At 52.4% G+C, this 16,995-nt stretch overlaps 1 protein-coding gene and 24 non-coding genes across 25 annotated transcripts in view; all 25 read right to left on the bottom strand.

Moving 5' to 3' along the window:
- The window catches only part of LOC144990914 (uncharacterized), a 236,496-nt gene that overhangs the window by 200,694 nt on the left and 18,807 nt on the right, over window positions 1–16,995 (bottom strand). The window lies entirely within an intron of this gene.
- On the bottom strand, window positions 348–466 carry LOC144991249 (5S ribosomal RNA). The gene has a single exon (XR_013655230.1). It is a non-coding gene; the product is annotated as a 5S ribosomal RNA (ribosomal RNA).
- LOC144991248 (5S ribosomal RNA) lies at window positions 1,026–1,144 on the bottom strand. Its single transcript, XR_013655229.1, has one exon. It is a non-coding gene; the product is annotated as a 5S ribosomal RNA (ribosomal RNA).
- On the bottom strand, window positions 1,750–1,868 carry LOC144991247 (5S ribosomal RNA). The gene has a single exon (XR_013655228.1). It is a non-coding gene; the product is annotated as a 5S ribosomal RNA (ribosomal RNA).
- LOC144991246 (5S ribosomal RNA) lies at window positions 2,464–2,582 on the bottom strand. Its single transcript, XR_013655227.1, has one exon. It is a non-coding gene; the product is annotated as a 5S ribosomal RNA (ribosomal RNA).
- LOC144991245 (5S ribosomal RNA) lies at window positions 3,184–3,302 on the bottom strand. Its single transcript, XR_013655226.1, has one exon. It is a non-coding gene; the product is annotated as a 5S ribosomal RNA (ribosomal RNA).
- Window positions 3,862–3,980, bottom strand: LOC144991244 (5S ribosomal RNA). The gene has a single exon (XR_013655225.1). It is a non-coding gene; the product is annotated as a 5S ribosomal RNA (ribosomal RNA).
- Window positions 4,586–4,704, bottom strand: LOC144991243 (5S ribosomal RNA). Its single transcript, XR_013655224.1, has one exon. It is a non-coding gene; the product is annotated as a 5S ribosomal RNA (ribosomal RNA).
- On the bottom strand, window positions 5,264–5,382 carry LOC144991242 (5S ribosomal RNA). Its single transcript, XR_013655223.1, has one exon. It is a non-coding gene; the product is annotated as a 5S ribosomal RNA (ribosomal RNA).
- On the bottom strand, window positions 5,942–6,060 carry LOC144991241 (5S ribosomal RNA). The gene has a single exon (XR_013655222.1). It is a non-coding gene; the product is annotated as a 5S ribosomal RNA (ribosomal RNA).
- On the bottom strand, window positions 6,666–6,784 carry LOC144991240 (5S ribosomal RNA). Its single transcript, XR_013655221.1, has one exon. It is a non-coding gene; the product is annotated as a 5S ribosomal RNA (ribosomal RNA).
- LOC144991239 (5S ribosomal RNA) lies at window positions 7,344–7,462 on the bottom strand. Its single transcript, XR_013655220.1, has one exon. It is a non-coding gene; the product is annotated as a 5S ribosomal RNA (ribosomal RNA).
- Window positions 8,064–8,182, bottom strand: LOC144991238 (5S ribosomal RNA). The gene has a single exon (XR_013655219.1). It is a non-coding gene; the product is annotated as a 5S ribosomal RNA (ribosomal RNA).
- On the bottom strand, window positions 8,742–8,860 carry LOC144991237 (5S ribosomal RNA). Its single transcript, XR_013655218.1, has one exon. It is a non-coding gene; the product is annotated as a 5S ribosomal RNA (ribosomal RNA).
- LOC144991236 (5S ribosomal RNA) lies at window positions 9,451–9,569 on the bottom strand. The gene has a single exon (XR_013655217.1). It is a non-coding gene; the product is annotated as a 5S ribosomal RNA (ribosomal RNA).
- LOC144991235 (5S ribosomal RNA) lies at window positions 10,129–10,247 on the bottom strand. Its single transcript, XR_013655216.1, has one exon. It is a non-coding gene; the product is annotated as a 5S ribosomal RNA (ribosomal RNA).
- On the bottom strand, window positions 10,863–10,981 carry LOC144991234 (5S ribosomal RNA). Its single transcript, XR_013655215.1, has one exon. It is a non-coding gene; the product is annotated as a 5S ribosomal RNA (ribosomal RNA).
- On the bottom strand, window positions 11,577–11,695 carry LOC144991233 (5S ribosomal RNA). The gene has a single exon (XR_013655214.1). It is a non-coding gene; the product is annotated as a 5S ribosomal RNA (ribosomal RNA).
- Window positions 12,287–12,405, bottom strand: LOC144991232 (5S ribosomal RNA). Its single transcript, XR_013655213.1, has one exon. It is a non-coding gene; the product is annotated as a 5S ribosomal RNA (ribosomal RNA).
- LOC144991231 (5S ribosomal RNA) lies at window positions 12,965–13,083 on the bottom strand. The gene has a single exon (XR_013655212.1). It is a non-coding gene; the product is annotated as a 5S ribosomal RNA (ribosomal RNA).
- LOC144991442 (5S ribosomal RNA) lies at window positions 13,689–13,807 on the bottom strand. The gene has a single exon (XR_013655424.1). It is a non-coding gene; the product is annotated as a 5S ribosomal RNA (ribosomal RNA).
- Window positions 14,367–14,485, bottom strand: LOC144991441 (5S ribosomal RNA). The gene has a single exon (XR_013655423.1). It is a non-coding gene; the product is annotated as a 5S ribosomal RNA (ribosomal RNA).
- On the bottom strand, window positions 15,081–15,199 carry LOC144991440 (5S ribosomal RNA). Its single transcript, XR_013655422.1, has one exon. It is a non-coding gene; the product is annotated as a 5S ribosomal RNA (ribosomal RNA).
- LOC144991439 (5S ribosomal RNA) lies at window positions 15,795–15,913 on the bottom strand. Its single transcript, XR_013655421.1, has one exon. It is a non-coding gene; the product is annotated as a 5S ribosomal RNA (ribosomal RNA).
- On the bottom strand, window positions 16,510–16,628 carry LOC144991438 (5S ribosomal RNA). The gene has a single exon (XR_013655420.1). It is a non-coding gene; the product is annotated as a 5S ribosomal RNA (ribosomal RNA).

Raw genomic sequence — 16,995 nt, 5'->3', positions numbered from 1 at the left:
TCGGTGCTTACTGCTCTGAAGCTCGCTCAAGAGTTTGGAAGAAGCCCGGACGGTCATGTCAGAGAAAAAAAAAAAAAAGAAAAAGAAAAGAAAAGAAAAGAAAAGAAAAGAAAAGAAAAGAAAAGAAAAGAAAAGAAAAGAAAAGAAAAGAAAAGAAACCCAAAGCTGTGTGTTGGATTTCCTGGCAAGTGCGCTCTCTGGTGGCCGTATGTGTCACAGAAGGGTCGTGTCAGAGAGAAAAAAGAGGAAGACACATTTGCACGACAAGGAAACCAAAGTACCCAAACCCGTGTGTGTGTGTGAGAGTGATTTTCCTTCTCTTTGGTGGATGCCAGCAAAAGCGGGAAAACTTACAGCACCTGGTATTCCCAGGCGGTCTCCCATCCAAGTACTAACCAGGCCCGACCCTGCTTAGCTTCCGAGATCGGACGAGATCGGGCGTGTTCAGGGTGGTATGGCCGTAAGCGAAGGGTTGTGTGGAGCAGAGCCCTTTAAGCGCTGCGTGCGCCACACTCCAGCCTGCTCCCAGCACCCCCTTCACCCACTCACTCTGTGGCGCTGATTGGTGCACCTGCTGAGCGGACACACCCACCTGCAGCCAAAACGGTGACCTTTCACCCCAGCAGGTGCGTCAAAGAGGCCTTGGATGCGCACACACACACCTGCGCGGCCTCGTCACCCAGACTGCAGCGTTTCTAGAGGGTGCAGGCTTGTGCATTTGCACCTCGGTGCTGACTGCTCTGAAGCTCGCTCAAGAGTTTGGAAGAAGCCCGGACGGTCATGTCAGAGAAAAAAAAAAAAAAAAAGAAAAAGAAAAGAAGAGAAAAGAAAAGAAAAGAAAAGCTGTGTGTTTGATTTCCTGGCAAGTGCGCTCTCTGGTGGCCGTATGTGTCACAGAAGGGTCGTGTCAGAGAGAAAAAAGAGGAAGACACATTTGCACGACAAGGAAACCAAAGTACCCAAACCCGTGTGTGTGTGTGAGAGTGATTTTCCTTCTCTTTGGTGGATGCCAGCAAAAGCGGGAAAACTTACAGCACCTGGTATTCCCAGGCGGTCTCCCATCCAAGTACTAACCAGGCCCGACCCTGCTTAGCTTCCGAGATCGGACGAGATCGGGCGTGTTCAGGGTGGTATGGCCGTAAGCGAAGGGTTGTGTGGAGCAGAGCCCTTTAAGCGCTGCGTGCGCCACACTCCAGCCTGCTCCCAGCACCCCCTTCACCCACTCACTCTGTGGCGCTGATTGGTGCACCTGCTGAGCGGACACACCCACCTGCAGCCAAAACGGTGACCTTTCACCACGGCAGGTGCGTCAAAGAGGCCTTGGATGCGCACACACACACCTGCGCGGCCTCGTCACCCAGACTGCAGCGTTTCTAGAGGGTGCAGGCTTGTGCATTGCACCTCGGTGCTTACTGCTCTGAAGCTCGCTCAAGAGTTTGGAAGAAGCCCGGACGGTCATGTCAGAGAAAAAAAAAAAAAAGAAAAAGAAAAGAAAAGAAAAGAAAAGAAAAGAAAAGAAAAGAAAAGAAAAGAAAAGAAAAGAAAAGAAAAGAAAAGAAACCCAAAGCTGTGTGTTGGATTTCCTGGCAAGTGCGCTCTCTGGTGGCCGTATGTGTCACAGAAGGGTCGTGTCAGAGAGAAAAAAGAGGAAGACACATTTGCACGACAAGGAAACCAAAGTACCCAAACCCGTGTGTGTGTGTGAGAGTGATTTTCCTTCTCTTTGGTGGATGCCAGCAAAAGCGGGAAAACTTACAGCACCTGGTATTCCCAGGCGGTCTCCCATCCAAGTACTAACCAGGCCCGACCCTGCTTAGCTTCCGAGATCGGACGAGATCGGGCGTGTTCAGGGTGGTATGGCCGTAAGCGAAGGGTTGTGTGGAGCAGAGCCCTTTAAGCGCTGCGTGCGCCACACTCCAGCCTGCTCCCAGCACCCCCTTCACCCACTCACTCTGTGGCGCTGATTGGTGCACCTGCTGAGCGGACACACCCACCTGCAGCCAAAACGGTGACCTTTCACCACGGCAGGTGCGTCAAAGAGGCCTTGGATGCGCACACACACACCTGCGCGGCCTCGTCACCCAGACTGCAGCGTTTCTAGAGGGTGCAGGCTTGTGCATTGCACCTCGGTGCTTACTGCTCTGAAGCTCGCTCAAGAGTTTGGAAGAAGCCCGGACGGTCATGTCAGAGAAAAAAAAAAAAAAGAAAAAGAAAAGAAAAGAAAAGAAAAGAAAAGAAAAGAAAAGAAAAGAAAAGAAAAGAAAAGAAAAGAAACCCAAAGCTGTGTGTTGGATTTCCTGGCAAGTGCGCTCTCTGGTGGCCGTATGTGTCACAGAAGGGTCGTGTCAGAGAGAAAAAAGAGGAAGACACATTTGCACGACAAGGAAACCAAAGTACCCAAACCCGTGTGTGTGTGTGAGAGTGATTTTCCTTCTCTTTGGTGGATGCCAGCAAAAGCGGGAAAACTTACAGCACCTGGTATTCCCAGGCGGTCTCCCATCCAAGTACTAACCAGGCCCGACCCTGCTTAGCTTCCGAGATCGGACGAGATCGGGCGTGTTCAGGGTGGTATGGCCGTAAGCGAAGGGTTGTGTGGAGCAGAGCCCTTTAAGCGCTGCGTGCGCCACACTCCAGCCTGCTCCCAGCACCCCCTTCACCCACTCACTCTGTGGCGCTGATTGGTGCACCTGCTGAGCGGACACACCCACCTGCAGCCAAAACGGTGACCTTTCACCCCAGCAGGTGCGTCAAAGAGGCCTTGGATGCGCACACACACACCTGCGCGGCCTCGTCACCCAGACTGCAGCGTTTCTAGAGGGTGCAGGCTTGTGCATTTGCACCTCGGTGCTGACTGCTCTGAAGCTCGCTCAAGAGTTTGGAAGAAGCCCGGACGGTCATGTCAGAGAAAAAAAAAAAAAAGAAAAAGAAAAGAAAAGAAAAGAAAAGAAAAGAAAAGAAAAGAAAAGAAAAGAAAAGAAAAGAAAAGAAAAGAAACCCAAAGCTGTGTGTTGGATTTCCTGGCAAGTGCGCTCTCTGGTGGCCGTATGTGTCACAGAAGGGTCGTGTCAGAGAGAAAAAAGAGGAAGACACATTTGCACGACAAGGAAACCAAAGTACCCAAACCCGTGTGTGTGTGTGAGAGTGATTTTCCTTCTCTTTGGTGGATGCCAGCAAAAGCGGGAAAACTTACAGCACCTGGTATTCCCAGGCGGTCTCCCATCCAAGTACTAACCAGGCCCGACCCTGCTTAGCTTCCGAGATCGGACGAGATCGGGCGTGTTCAGGGTGGTATGGCCGTAAGCGAAGGGTTGTGTGGAGCAGAGCCCTTTAAGCGCTGCGTGCGCCACACTCCAGCCTGCTCCCAGCACCCCCTTCACCCACTCACTCTGTGGCGCTGATTGGTGCACCTGCTGAGCGGACACACCCACCTGCAGCCAAAACGGTGACCTTTCACCCCAGCAGGTGCGTCAAAGAGGCCTTGGATGCGCACACACACACCTGCGCGGCCTCGTCACCCAGACTGCAGCGTTTCTAGAGGGTGCAGGCTTGTGCATTTGCACCTCGGTGCTGACTGCTCTGAAGCTCGCTCAAGAGTTTGGAAGAAGCCCGGACGGTCATGTCAGAGAAAAAAAAAAAAAAAAAGAAAAAGAAAAGAAGAGAAAAGAAAAGAAAAGAAAAGCTGTGTGTTTGATTTCCTGGCAAGTGCGCTCTCTGGTGGCCGTATGTGTCACAGAAGGGTCGTGTCAGAGAGAAAAAAGAGGAAGACACATTTGCACGACAAGGAAACCAAAGTACCCAAACCCGTGTGTGTGTGTGAGAGTGATTTTCCTTCTCTTTGGTGGATGCCAGCAAAAGCGGGAAAACTTACAGCACCTGGTATTCCCAGGCGGTCTCCCATCCAAGTACTAACCAGGCCCGACCCTGCTTAGCTTCCGAGATCGGACGAGATCGGGCGTGTTCAGGGTGGTATGGCCGTAAGCGAAGGGTTGTGTGGAGCAGAGCCCTTTAAGCGCTGCGTGCGCCACACTCCAGCCTGCTCCCAGCACCCCCTTCACCCACTCACTCTGTGGCGCTGATTGGTGCACCTGCTGAGCGGACACACCCACCTGCAGCCAAAACGGTGACCTTTCACCACGGCAGGTGCGTCAAAGAGGCCTTGGATGCGCACACACACACCTGCGCGGCCTCGTCACCCAGACTGCAGCGTTTCTAGAGGGTGCAGGCTTGTGCATTGCACCTCGGTGCTTACTGCTCTGAAGCTCGCTCAAGAGTTTGGAAGAAGCCCGGACGGTCATGTCAGAGAAAAAAAAAAAAAAGAAAAAGAAAAGAAAAGAAAAGAAAAGAAAAGAAAAGAAAAGAAAAGAAAAGAAAAGAAAAGAAAAGAAAAGAAAAGAAACCCAAAGCTGTGTGTTGGATTTCCTGGCAAGTGCGCTCTCTGGTGGCCGTATGTGTCACAGAAGGGTCGTGTCAGAGAGAAAAAAGAGGAAGACACATTTGCACGACAAGGAAACCAAAGTACCCAAACCCGTGTGTGTGTGTGAGAGTGATTTTCCTTCTCTTTGGTGGATGCCAGCAAAAGCGGGAAAACTTACAGCACCTGGTATTCCCAGGCGGTCTCCCATCCAAGTACTAACCAGGCCCGACCCTGCTTAGCTTCCGAGATCGGACGAGATCGGGCGTGTTCAGGGTGGTATGGCCGTAAGCGAAGGGTTGTGTGGAGCAGAGCCCTTTAAGCGCTGCGTGCGCCACACTCCAGCCTGCTCCCAGCACCCCCTTCACCCACTCACTCTGTGGCGCTGATTGGTGCACCTGCTGAGCGGACACACCCACCTGCAGCCAAAACGGTGACCTTTCACCCCAGCAGGTGCGTCAAAGAGGCCTTGGATGCGCACACACACACCTGCGCGGCCTCGTCACCCAGACTGCAGCGTTTCTAGAGGGTGCAGGCTTGTGCATTTGCACCTCGGTGCTGACTGCTCTGAAGCTCGCTCAAGAGTTTGGAAGAAGCCCGGACGGTCATGTCAGAGAAAAAAAAAAAAAAAAAGAAAAAGAAAAGAAGAGAAAAGAAAAGAAAAGAAAAGCTGTGTGTTTGATTTCCTGGCAAGTGCGCTCTCTGGTGGCCGTATGTGTCACAGAAGGGTCGTGTCAGAGAGAAAAAAGAGGAAGACACATTTGCACGACAAGGAAACCAAAGTACCCAAACCCGTGTGTGTGTGTGAGAGTGATTTTCCTTCTCTTTGGTGGATGCCAGCAAAAGCGGGAAAACTTACAGCACCTGGTATTCCCAGGCGGTCTCCCATCCAAGTACTAACCAGGCCCGACCCTGCTTAGCTTCCGAGATCGGACGAGATCGGGCGTGTTCAGGGTGGTATGGCCGTAAGCGAAGGGTTGTGTGGAGCAGAGCCCTTTAAGCGCTGCGTGCGCCACACTCCAGCCTGCTCCCAGCACCCCCTTCACCCACTCACTCTGTGGCGCTGATTGGTGCACCTGCTGAGCGGACACACCCACCTGCAGCCAAAACGGTGACCTTTCACCCCAGCAGGTGCGTCAAAGAGGCCTTGGATGCGCACACACACACCTGCGCGGCCTCGTCACCCAGACTGCAGCGTTTCTAGAGGGTGCAGGCTTGTGCATTTGCACCTCGGTGCTGACTGCTCTGAAGCTCGCTCAAGAGTTTGGAAGAAGCCCGGACGGTCATGTCAGAGAAAAAAAAAAAAAAAAAGAAAAAGAAAAGAAGAGAAAAGAAAAGAAAAGAAAAGCTGTGTGTTTGATTTCCTGGCAAGTGCGCTCTCTGGTGGCCGTATGTGTCACAGAAGGGTCGTGTCAGAGAGAAAAAAGAGGAAGACACATTTGCACGACAAGGAAACCAAAGTACCCAAACCCGTGTGTGTGTGTGAGAGTGATTTTCCTTCTCTTTGGTGGATGCCAGCAAAAGCGGGAAAACTTACAGCACCTGGTATTCCCAGGCGGTCTCCCATCCAAGTACTAACCAGGCCCGACCCTGCTTAGCTTCCGAGATCGGACGAGATCGGGCGTGTTCAGGGTGGTATGGCCGTAAGCGAAGGGTTGTGTGGAGCAGAGCCCTTTAAGCGCTGCGTGCGCCACACTCCAGCCTGCTCCCAGCACCCCCTTCACCCACTCACTCTGTGGCGCTGATTGGTGCACCTGCTGAGCGGACACACCCACCTGCAGCCAAAACGGTGACCTTTCACCACGGCAGGTGCGTCAAAGAGGCCTTGGATGCGCACACACACACCTGCGCGGCCTCGTCACCCAGACTGCAGCGTTTCTAGAGGGTGCAGGCTTGTGCATTGCACCTCGGTGCTTACTGCTCTGAAGCTCGCTCAAGAGTTTGGAAGAAGCCCGGACGGTCATGTCAGAGAAAAAAAAAAAAAAGAAAAAGAAAAGAAAAGAAAAGAAAAGAAAAGAAAAGAAAAGAAAAGAAAAGAAGAGACAAGAAAAGAAGAGAAAAGAAACCCAAAGCTGTGTGTTGGATTTCCTGGCAAGTGCGCTCTCTGGTGGCCGTATGTGTCACAGAAGGGTCGTGTCAGAGAGAAAAAAGAGGAAGACACATTTGCACGACAAGGAAACCAAAGTACCCAAACCCGTGTGTGTGTGTGAGAGTGATTTTCCTTCTCTTTGGTGGATGCCAGCAAAAGCGGGAAAACTTACAGCACCTGGTATTCCCAGGCGGTCTCCCATCCAAGTACTAACCAGGCCCGACCCTGCTTAGCTTCCGAGATCGGACGAGATCGGGCGTGTTCAGGGTGGTATGGCCGTAAGCGAAGGGTTGTGTGGAGCAGAGCCCTTTAAGCGCTGCGTGCGCCACACTCCAGCCTGCTCCCAGCACCCCCTTCACCCACTCACTCTGTGGCGCTGATTGGTGCACCTGCTGAGCGGACACACCCACCTGCAGCCAAAACGGTGACCTTTCACCCCAGCAGGTGCGTCAAAGAGGCCTTGGATGCGCACACACACACCTGCGCGGCCTCGTCACCCAGACTGCAGCGTTTCTAGAGGGTGCAGGCTTGTGCATTTGCACCTCGGTGCTGACTGCTCTGAAGCTCGCTCAAGAGTTTGGAAGAAGCCCGGACGGTCATGTCAGAGAAAAAAAAAAAAAAAAAGAAAAAGAAAAGAAGAGAAAAGAAAAGAAAAGAAAAGCTGTGTGTTTGATTTCCTGGCAAGTGCGCTCTCTGGTGGCCGTATGTGTCACAGAAGGGTCGTGTCAGAGAGAAAAAAGAGGAAGACACATTTGCACGACAAGGAAACCAAAGTACCCAAACCCGTGTGTGTGTGTGAGAGTGATTTTCCTTCTCTTTGGTGGATGCCAGCAAAAGCGGGAAAACTTACAGCACCTGGTATTCCCAGGCGGTCTCCCATCCAAGTACTAACCAGGCCCGACCCTGCTTAGCTTCCGAGATCGGACGAGATCGGGCGTGTTCAGGGTGGTATGGCCGTAAGCGAAGGGTTGTGTGGAGCAGAGCCCTTTAAGCGCTGCGTGCGCCACACTCCAGCCTGCTCCCAGCACCCCCTTCACCCACTCACTCTGTGGCGCTGATTGGTGCACCTGCTGAGCGGACACACCCACCTGCAGCCAAAACGGTGACCTTTCACCCCAGCAGGTGCGTCAAAGAGGCCTTGGATGCGCACACACACACCTGCGCGGCCTCGTCACCCAGACTGCAGCGTTTCTAGAGGGTGCAGGCTTGTGCATTTGCACCTCGGTGCTGACTGCTCTGAAGCTCGCTCAAGAGTTTGGAAGAAGCCCGGACGGTCATGTCAGAGAAAAAAAAAAAAAAGAAAAAGAAAAGAAAAGAAAAGAAAAGAAAAGAAAAGAAAAGAAAAGAAAAGAAAAGAAAAGAAAAGAAAAGAAACCCAAAGCTGTGTGTTGGATTTCCTGGCAAGTGCGCTCTCTGGTGGCCGTATGTGTCACAGAAGGGTCGTGTCAGAGAGAAAAAAGAGGAAGACACATTTGCACGACAAGGAAACCAAAGTACCCAAACCCGTGTGTGTGTGTGAGAGTGATTTTCCTTCTCTTTGGTGGATGCCAGCAAAAGCGGGAAAACTTACAGCACCTGGTATTCCCAGGCGGTCTCCCATCCAAGTACTAACCAGGCCCGACCCTGCTTAGCTTCCGAGATCGGACGAGATCGGGCGTGTTCAGGGTGGTATGGCCGTAAGCGAAGGGTTGTGTGGAGCAGAGCCCTTTAAGCGCTGCGTGCGCCACACTCCAGCCTGCTCCCAGCACCCCCTTCACCCACTCACTCTGTGGCGCTGATTGGTGCACCTGCTGAGCGGACACACCCACCTGCAGCCAAAACGGTGACCTTTCACCCCAGCAGGTGCGTCAAAGAGGCCTTGGATGCGCACACACACACCTGCGCGGCCTCGTCACCCAGACTGCAGCGTTTCTAGAGGGTGCAGGCTTGTGCATTTGCACCTCGGTGCTGACTGCTCTGAAGCTCGCTCAAGAGTTTGGAAGAAGCCCGGACGGTCATGTCAGAGAAAAAAAAAAAAAAAAAGAAAAAGAAAAGAAGAGAAAAGAAAAGAAAAGAAAAGCTGTGTGTTTGATTTCCTGGCAAGTGCGCTCTCTGGTGGCCGTATGTGTCACAGAAGGGTCGTGTCAGAGAGAAAAAAGAGGAAGACACATTTGCACGACAAGGAAACCAAAGTACCCAAACCCGTGTGTGTGTGTGAGAGTGATTTTCCTTCTCTTTGGTGGATGCCAGCAAAAGCGGGAAAACTTACAGCACCTGGTATTCCCAGGCGGTCTCCCATCCAAGTACTAACCAGGCCCGACCCTGCTTAGCTTCCGAGATCGGACGAGATCGGGCGTGTTCAGGGTGGTATGGCCGTAAGCGAAGGGTTGTGTGGAGCAGAGCCCTTTAAGCGCTGCGTGCGCCACACTCCAGCCTGCTCCCAGCACCCCCTTCACCCACTCACTCTGTGGCGCTGATTGGTGCACCTGCTGAGCGGACACACCCACCTGCAGCCAAAACGGTGACCTTTCACCACGGCAGGTGCGTCAAAGAGGCCTTGGATGCGCACACACACACCTGCGCGGCCTCGTCACCCAGACTGCAGCGTTTCTAGAGGGTGCAGGCTTGTGCATTGCACCTCGGTGCTTACTGCTCTGAAGCTCGCTCAAGAGTTTGGAAGAAGCCCGGACGGTCATGTCAGAGAAAAAAAAAAAAAAGAAAAAGAAAAGAAAAGAAAAGAAAAGAAAAGAAAAGAAAAGAAAAGAAAAGAAAAGAAAAGAAACCCAAAGCTGTGTGTTGGATTTCCTGGCAAGTGCGCTCTCTGGTGGCCGTATGTGTCACAGAAGGGTCGTGTCAGAGAGAAAAAAGAGGAAGACACATTTGCACGACAAGGAAACCAAAGTACCCAAACCCGTGTGTGTGTGTGAGAGTGATTTTCCTTCTCTTTGGTGGATGCCAGCAAAAGCGGGAAAACTTACAGCACCTGGTATTCCCAGGCGGTCTCCCATCCAAGTACTAACCAGGCCCGACCCTGCTTAGCTTCCGAGATCGGACGAGATCGGGCGTGTTCAGGGTGGTATGGCCGTAAGCGAAGGGTTGTGTGGAGCAGAGCCCTTTAAGCGCTGCGTGCGCCACACTCCAGCCTGCTCCCAGCACCCCCTTCACCCACTCACTCTGTGGCGCTGATTGGTGCACCTGCTGAGCGGACACACCCACCTGCAGCCAAAACGGTGACCTTTCACCCCAGCAGGTGCGTCAAAGAGGCCTTGGATGCGCACACACACACCTGCGCGGCCTCGTCACCCAGACTGCAGCGTTTCTAGAGGGTGCAGGCTTGTGCATTTGCACCTCGGTGCTGACTGCTCTGAAGCTCGCTCAAGAGTTTGGAAGAAGCCCGGACGGTCATGTCAGAGAAAAAAAAAAAAAAAAAGAAAAAGAAAAGAAGAGAAAAGAAAAGAAAAGAAAAGCTGTGTGTTTGATTTCCTGGCAAGTGCGCTCTCTGGTGGCCGTATGTGTCACAGAAGGGTCGTGTCAGAGAGAAAAAAGAGGAAGACACATTTGCACGACAAGGAAACCAAAGTACCCAAACCCGTGTGTGTGTGTGAGAGTGATTTTCCTTCTCTTTGGTGGATGCCAGCAAAAGCGGGAAAACTTACAGCACCTGGTATTCCCAGGCGGTCTCCCATCCAAGTACTAACCAGGCCCGACCCTGCTTAGCTTCCGAGATCGGACGAGATCGGGCGTGTTCAGGGTGGTATGGCCGTAAGCGAAGGGTTGTGTGGAGCAGAGCCCTTTAAGCGCTGCGTGCGCCACACTCCAGCCTGCTCCCAGCACCCCCTTCACCCACTCACTCTGTGGCGCTGATTGGTGCACCTGCTGAGCGGACACACCCACCTGCAGCCAAAACGGTGACCTTTCACCACGGCAGGTGCGTCAAAGAGGCCTTGGATGCGCACACACACACCTGCGCGGCCTCGTCACCCAGACTGCAGCGTTTCTAGAGGGTGCAGGCTTGTGCATTGCACCTCGGTGCTTACTGCTCTGAAGCTCGCTCAAGAGTTTGGAAGAAGCCCGGACGGTCATGTCAGAGAAAAAAAAAAAAAAGAAAAAGAAAAGAAAAGAAAAGAAAAGAAAAGAAAAGAAAAGAAAAGAAAAGAAAAGAAAAGAAAAGAAAAGAAAAGAAAAGAAAAGAAACCCAAAGCTGTGTGTTGGATTTCCTGGCAAGTGCGCTCTCTGGTGGCCGTATGTGTCACAGAAGGGTCGTGTCAGAGAGAAAAAAGAGGAAGACACATTTGCACGACAAGGAAACCAAAGTACCCAAACCCGTGTGTGTGTGTGAGAGTGATTTTCCTTCTCTTTGGTGGATGCCAGCAAAAGCGGGAAAACTTACAGCACCTGGTATTCCCAGGCGGTCTCCCATCCAAGTACTAACCAGGCCCGACCCTGCTTAGCTTCCGAGATCGGACGAGATCGGGCGTGTTCAGGGTGGTATGGCCGTAAGCGAAGGGTTGTGTGGAGCAGAGCCCTTTAAGCGCTGCGTGCGCCACACTCCAGCCTGCTCCCAGCACCCCCTTCACCCACTCACTCTGTGGCGCTGATTGGTGCACCTGCTGAGCGGACACACCCACCTGCAGCCAAAACGGTGACCTTTCACCACGGCAGGTGCGTCAAAGAGGCCTTGGATGCGCACACACACACCTGCGCGGCCTCGTCACCCAGACTGCAGCGTTTCTAGAGGGTGCAGGCTTGTGCATTGCACCTCGGTGCTTACTGCTCTGAAGCTCGCTCAAGAGTTTGGAAGAAGCCCGGACGGTCATGTCAGAGAAAAAAAAAAAAAAGAAAAAGAAAAGAAAAGAAAAGAAAAGAAAAGAAAAGAAAAGAAAAGAAAAGAAAAGAAAAGAAAAGAAACCCAAAGCTGTGTGTTGGATTTCCTGGCAAGTGCGCTCTCTGGTGGCCGTATGTGTCACAGAAGGGTCGTGTCAGAGAGAAAAAAGAGGAAGACACATTTGCACGACAAGGAAACCAAAGTACCCAAACCCGTGTGTGTGTGTGAGAGTGATTTTCCTTCTCTTTGGTGGATGCCAGCAAAAGCGGGAAAACTTACAGCACCTGGTATTCCCAGGCGGTCTCCCATCCAAGTACTAACCAGGCCCGACCCTGCTTAGCTTCCGAGATCGGACGAGATCGGGCGTGTTCAGGGTGGTATGGCCGTAAGCGAAGGGTTGTGTGGAGCAGAGCCCTTTAAGCGCTGCGTGCGCCACACTCCAGCCTGCTCCCAGCACCCCCTTCACCCACTCACTCTGTGGCGCTGATTGGTGCACCTGCTGAGCGGACACACCCACCTGCAGCCAAAACGGTGACCTTTCACCCCAGCAGGTGCGTCAAAGAGGCCTTGGATGCGCACACACACACCTGCGCGGCCTCGTCACCCAGACTGCAGCGTTTCTAGAGGGTGCAGGCTTGTGCATTTGCACCTCGGTGCTGACTGCTCTGAAGCTCGCTCAAGAGTTTGGAAGAAGCCCGGACGGTCATGTCAGAGAAAAAAAAAAAAAAGAAAAAGAAAAGAAAAGAAAAGAAAAGAAAAGAAAAGAAAAGAAAAGAAAAGAAAAGAAAAGAAACCCAAAGCTGTGTGTTGGATTTCCTGGCAAGTGCGCTCTCTGGTGGCCGTATGTGTCACAGAAGGGTCGTGTCAGAGAGAAAAAAGAGGAAGACACATTTGCACGACAAGGAAACCAAAGTACCCAAACCCGTGTGTGTGTGTGAGAGTGATTTTCCTTCTCTTTGGTGGATGCCAGCAAAAGCGGGAAAACTTACAGCACCTGGTATTCCCAGGCGGTCTCCCATCCAAGTACTAACCAGGCCCGACCCTGCTTAGCTTCCGAGATCGGACGAGATCGGGCGTGTTCAGGGTGGTATGGCCGTAAGCGAAGGGTTGTGTGGAGCAGAGCCCTTTAAGCGCTGCGTGCGCCACACTCCAGCCTGCTCCCAGCACCCCCTTCACCCACTCACTCTGTGGCGCTGATTGGTGCACCTGCTGAGCGGACACACCCACCTGCAGCCAAAACGGTGACCTTTCACCCCAGCAGGTGCGTCAAAGAGGCCTTGGATGCGCACACACACACCTGCGCGGCCTCGTCACCCAGACTGCAGCGTTTCTAGAGGGTGCAGGCTTGTGCATTTGCACCTCGGTGCTGACTGCTCTGAAGCTCGCTCAAGAGTTTGGAAGAAGCCCGGACGGTCATGTCAGAGAAAAAAAAAAAAAAAAAGAAAAAGAAAAGAAGAGAAAAGAAAAGAAAAGAAAAGCTGTGTGTTTGATTTCCTGGCAAGTGCGCTCTCTGGTGGCCGTATGTGTCACAGAAGGGTCGTGTCAGAGAGAAAAAAGAGGAAGACACATTTGCACGACAAGGAAACCAAAGTACCCAAACCCGTGTGTGTGTGTGAGAGTGATTTTCCTTCTCTTTGGTGGATGCCAGCAAAAGCGGGAAAACTTACAGCACCTGGTATTCCCAGGCGGTCTCCCATCCAAGTACTAACCAGGCCCGACCCTGCTTAGCTTCCGAGATCGGACGAGATCGGGCGTGTTCAGGGTGGTATGGCCGTAAGCGAAGGGTTGTGTGGAGCAGAGCCCTTTAAGCGCTGCGTGCGCCACACTCCAGCCTGCTCCCAGCACCCCCTTCACCCACTCACTCTGTGGCGCTGATTGGTGCACCTGCTGAGCGGACACACCCACCTGCAGCCAAAACGGTGACCTTTCACCACGGCAGGTGCGTCAAAGAGGCCTTGGATGCGCACACACACACCTGCGCGGCCTCGTCACCCAGACTGCAGCGTTTCTAGAGGGTGCAGGCTTGTGCATTGCACCTCGGTGCTTACTGCTCTGAAGCTCGCTCAAGAGTTTGGAAGAAGCCCGGACGGTCATGTCAGAGAAAAAAAAAAAAAAGAAAAAGAAAAGAAAAGAAAAGAAAAGAAAAGAAAAGAAAAGAAAAGAAAAGAAAAGAAAAGAAAAGAAAAGAAAAGAAACCCAAAGCTGTGTGTTGGATTTCCTGGCAAGTGCGCTCTCTGGTGGCCGTATGTGTCACAGAAGGGTCGTGTCAGAGAGAAAAAAGAGGAAGACACATTTGCACGACAAGGAAACCAAAGTACCCAAACCCGTGTGTGTGTGTGAGAGTGATTTTCCTTCTCTTTGGTGGATGCCAGCAAAAGCGGGAAAACTTACAGCACCTGGTATTCCCAGGCGGTCTCCCATCCAAGTACTAACCAGGCCCGACCCTGCTTAGCTTCCGAGATCGGACGAGATCGGGCGTGTTCAGGGTGGTATGGCCGTAAGCGAAGGGTTGTGTGGAGCAGAGCCCTTTAAGCGCTGCGTGCGCCACACTCCAGCCTGCTCCCAGCACCCCCTTCACCCACTCACTCTGTGGCGCTGATTGGTGCACCTGCTGAGCGGACACACCCACCTGCAGCCAAAACGGTGACCTTTCACCCCAGCAGGTGCGTCAAAGAGGCCTTGGATGCGCACACACACACCTGCGCGGCCTCGTCACCCAGACTGCAGCGTTTCTAGAGGGTGCAGGCTTGTGCATTTGCACCTCGGTGCTGACTGCTCTGAAGCTCGCTCAAGAGTTTGGAAGAAGCCCGGACGGTCATGTCAGAGAAAAAAAAAAAAAAAAAGAAAAAGAAAAGAAGAGAAAAGAAAAGAAAAGAAAAGCTGTGTGTTTGATTTCCTGGCAAGTGCGCTCTCTGGTGGCCGTATGTGTCACAGAAGGGTCGTGTCAGAGAGAAAAAAGAGGAAGACACATTTGCACGACAAGGAAACCAAAGTACCCAAACCCGTGTGTGTGTGTGAGAGTGATTTTCCTTCTCTTTGGTGGATGCCAGCAAAAGCGGGAAAACTTACAGCACCTGGTATTCCCAGGCGGTCTCCCATCCAAGTACTAACCAGGCCCGACCCTGCTTAGCTTCCGAGATCGGACGAGATCGGGCGTGTTCAGGGTGGTATGGCCGTAAGCGAAGGGTTGTGTGGAGCAGAGCCCTTTAAGCGCTGCGTGCGCCACACTCCAGCCTGCTCCCAGCACCCCCTTCACCCACTCACTCTGTGGCGCTGATTGGTGCACCTGCTGAGCGGACACACCCACCTGCAGCCAAAACGGTGACCTTTCACCACGGCAGGTGCGTCAAAGAGGCCTTGGATGCGCACACACACACCTGCGCGGCCTCGTCACCCAGACTGCAGCGTTTCTAGAGGGTGCAGGCTTGTGCATTGCACCTCGGTGCTTACTGCTCTGAAGCTCGCTCAAGAGTTTGGAAGAAGCCCGGACGGTCATGTCAGAGAAAAAAAAAAAAAAGAAAAAGAAAAGAAAAGAAAAGAAAAGAAAAGAAAAGAAAAGAAAAGAAAAGAAAAGAAAAGAAAAGAAACCCAAAGCTGTGTGTTGGATTTCCTGGCAAGTGCGCTCTCTGGTGGCCGTATGTGTCACAGAAGGGTCGTGTCAGAGAGAAAAAAGAGGAAGACACATTTGCACGACAAGGAAACCAAAGTACCCAAACCCGTGTGTGTGTGTGAGAGTGATTTTCCTTCTCTTTGGTGGATGCCAGCAAAAGCGGGAAAACTTACAGCACCTGGTATTCCCAGGCGGTCTCCCATCCAAGTACTAACCAGGCCCGACCCTGCTTAGCTTCCGAGATCGGACGAGATCGGGCGTGTTCAGGGTGGTATGGCCGTAAGCGAAGGGTTGTGTGGAGCAGAGCCCTTTAAGCGCTGCGTGCGCCACACTCCAGCCTGCTCCCAGCACCCCCTTCACCCACTCACTCTGTGGCGCTGATTGGTGCACCTGCTGAGCGGACACACCCACCTGCAGCCAAAACGGTGACCTTTCACCACGGCAGGTGCGTCAAAGAGGCCTTGGATGCGCACACACACACCTGCGCGGCCTCGTCACCCAGACTGCAGCGTTTCTAGAGGGTGCAGGCTTGTGCATTGCACCTCGGTGCTTACTGCTCTGAAGCTCGCTCAAGAGTTTGGAAGAAGCCCGGACGGTCATGTCAGAGAAAAAAAAAAAAAAGAAAAAGAAAAGAAAAGAAAAGAAAAGAAAAGAAAAGAAAAGAAAAGAAAAGAAAAGAAAAGAAAAGAAACCCAAAGCTGTGTGTTGGATTTCCTGGCAAGTGCGCTCTCTGGTGGCCGTATGTGTCACAGAAGGGTCGTGTCAGAGAGAAAAAAGAGGAAGACACATTTGCACGACAAGGAAACCAAAGTACCCAAACCCGTGTGTGTGTGTGAGAGTGATTTTCCTTCTCTTTGGTGGATGCCAGCAAAAGCGGGAAAACTTACAGCACCTGGTATTCCCAGGCGGTCTCCCATCCAAGTACTAACCAGGCCCGACCCTGCTTAGCTTCCGAGATCGGACGAGATCGGGCGTGTTCAGGGTGGTATGGCCGTAAGCGAAGGGTTGTGTGGAGCAGAGCCCTTTAAGCGCTGCGTGCGCCACACTCCAGCCTGCTCCCAGCACCCCCTTCACCCACTCACTCTGTGGCGCTGATTGGTGCACCTGCTGAGCGGACACACCCACCTGCAGCCAAAACGGTGACCTTTCACCCCAGCAGGTGCGTCAAAGAGGCCTTGGATGCGCACACACACACCTGCGCGGCCTCGTCACCCAGACTGCAGCGTTTCTAGAGGGTGCAGGCTTGTGCATTTGCACCTCGGTGCTGACTGCTCTGAAGCTCGCTCAAGAGTTTGGAAGAAGCCCGGACGGTCATGTCAGAGAAAAAAAAAAAAAAGAAAAAGAAAAGAAAAGAAAAGAAAAGAAAAGAAAAGAAAAGAAAAGAAAAGAAAAGAAAAGAAAAGAAACCCAAAGCTGTGTGTTGGATTTCCTGGCAAGTGCGCTCTCTGGTGGCCGTATGTGTCACAGAAGGGTCGTGTCAGAGAGAAAAAAGAGGAAGACACATTTGCACGACAAGGAAACCAAAGTACCCAAACCCGTGTGTGTGTGTGAGAGTGATTTTCCTTCTCTTTGGTGGATGCCAGCAAAAGCGGGAAAACTTACAGCACCTGGTATTCCCAGGCGGTCTCCCATCCAAGTACTAACCAGGCCCGACCCTGCTTAGCTTCCGAGATCGGACGAGATCGGGCGTGTTCAGGGTGGTATGGCCGTAAGCGAAGGGTTGTGTGGAGCAGAGCCCTTTAAGCGCTGCGTGCGCCACACTCCAGCCTGCTCCCAGCACCCCCTTCACCCACTCACTCTGTGGCGCTGATTGGTGCACCTGCTGAGCGGACACACCCACCTGCAGCCAAAACGGTGACCTTTCACCCCAGCAGGTGCGTCAAAGAGGCCTTGGATGCGCACACACACACCTGCGCGGCCTCGTCACCCAGACTGCAGCGTTTCTAGAGGGTGCAGGCTTGTGCATTTGCACCTCGGTGCTGACTGCTCTGAAGCTCGCTCAAGAGTTTGGAAGAAGCCCGGACGGTCATGTCAGAGAAAAAAAAAAAAAAAAAAGAAAAAGAAAAGAAGAGAAAAGAAAA

This window comes from Oryzias latipes, chromosome 3, assembly GCF_053564925.1.
Source record: "Oryzias latipes strain Hd-rR chromosome 3, Olatipes_Hd-rR_3.1".
In the NCBI taxonomy this organism is placed as follows: Eukaryota; Metazoa; Chordata; class Actinopteri; order Beloniformes; family Adrianichthyidae; genus Oryzias; species Oryzias latipes.
The sequence above is the reverse complement of the archived record's forward strand: the minus strand, read 5'-3'. Positions and strand labels throughout refer to the sequence as shown.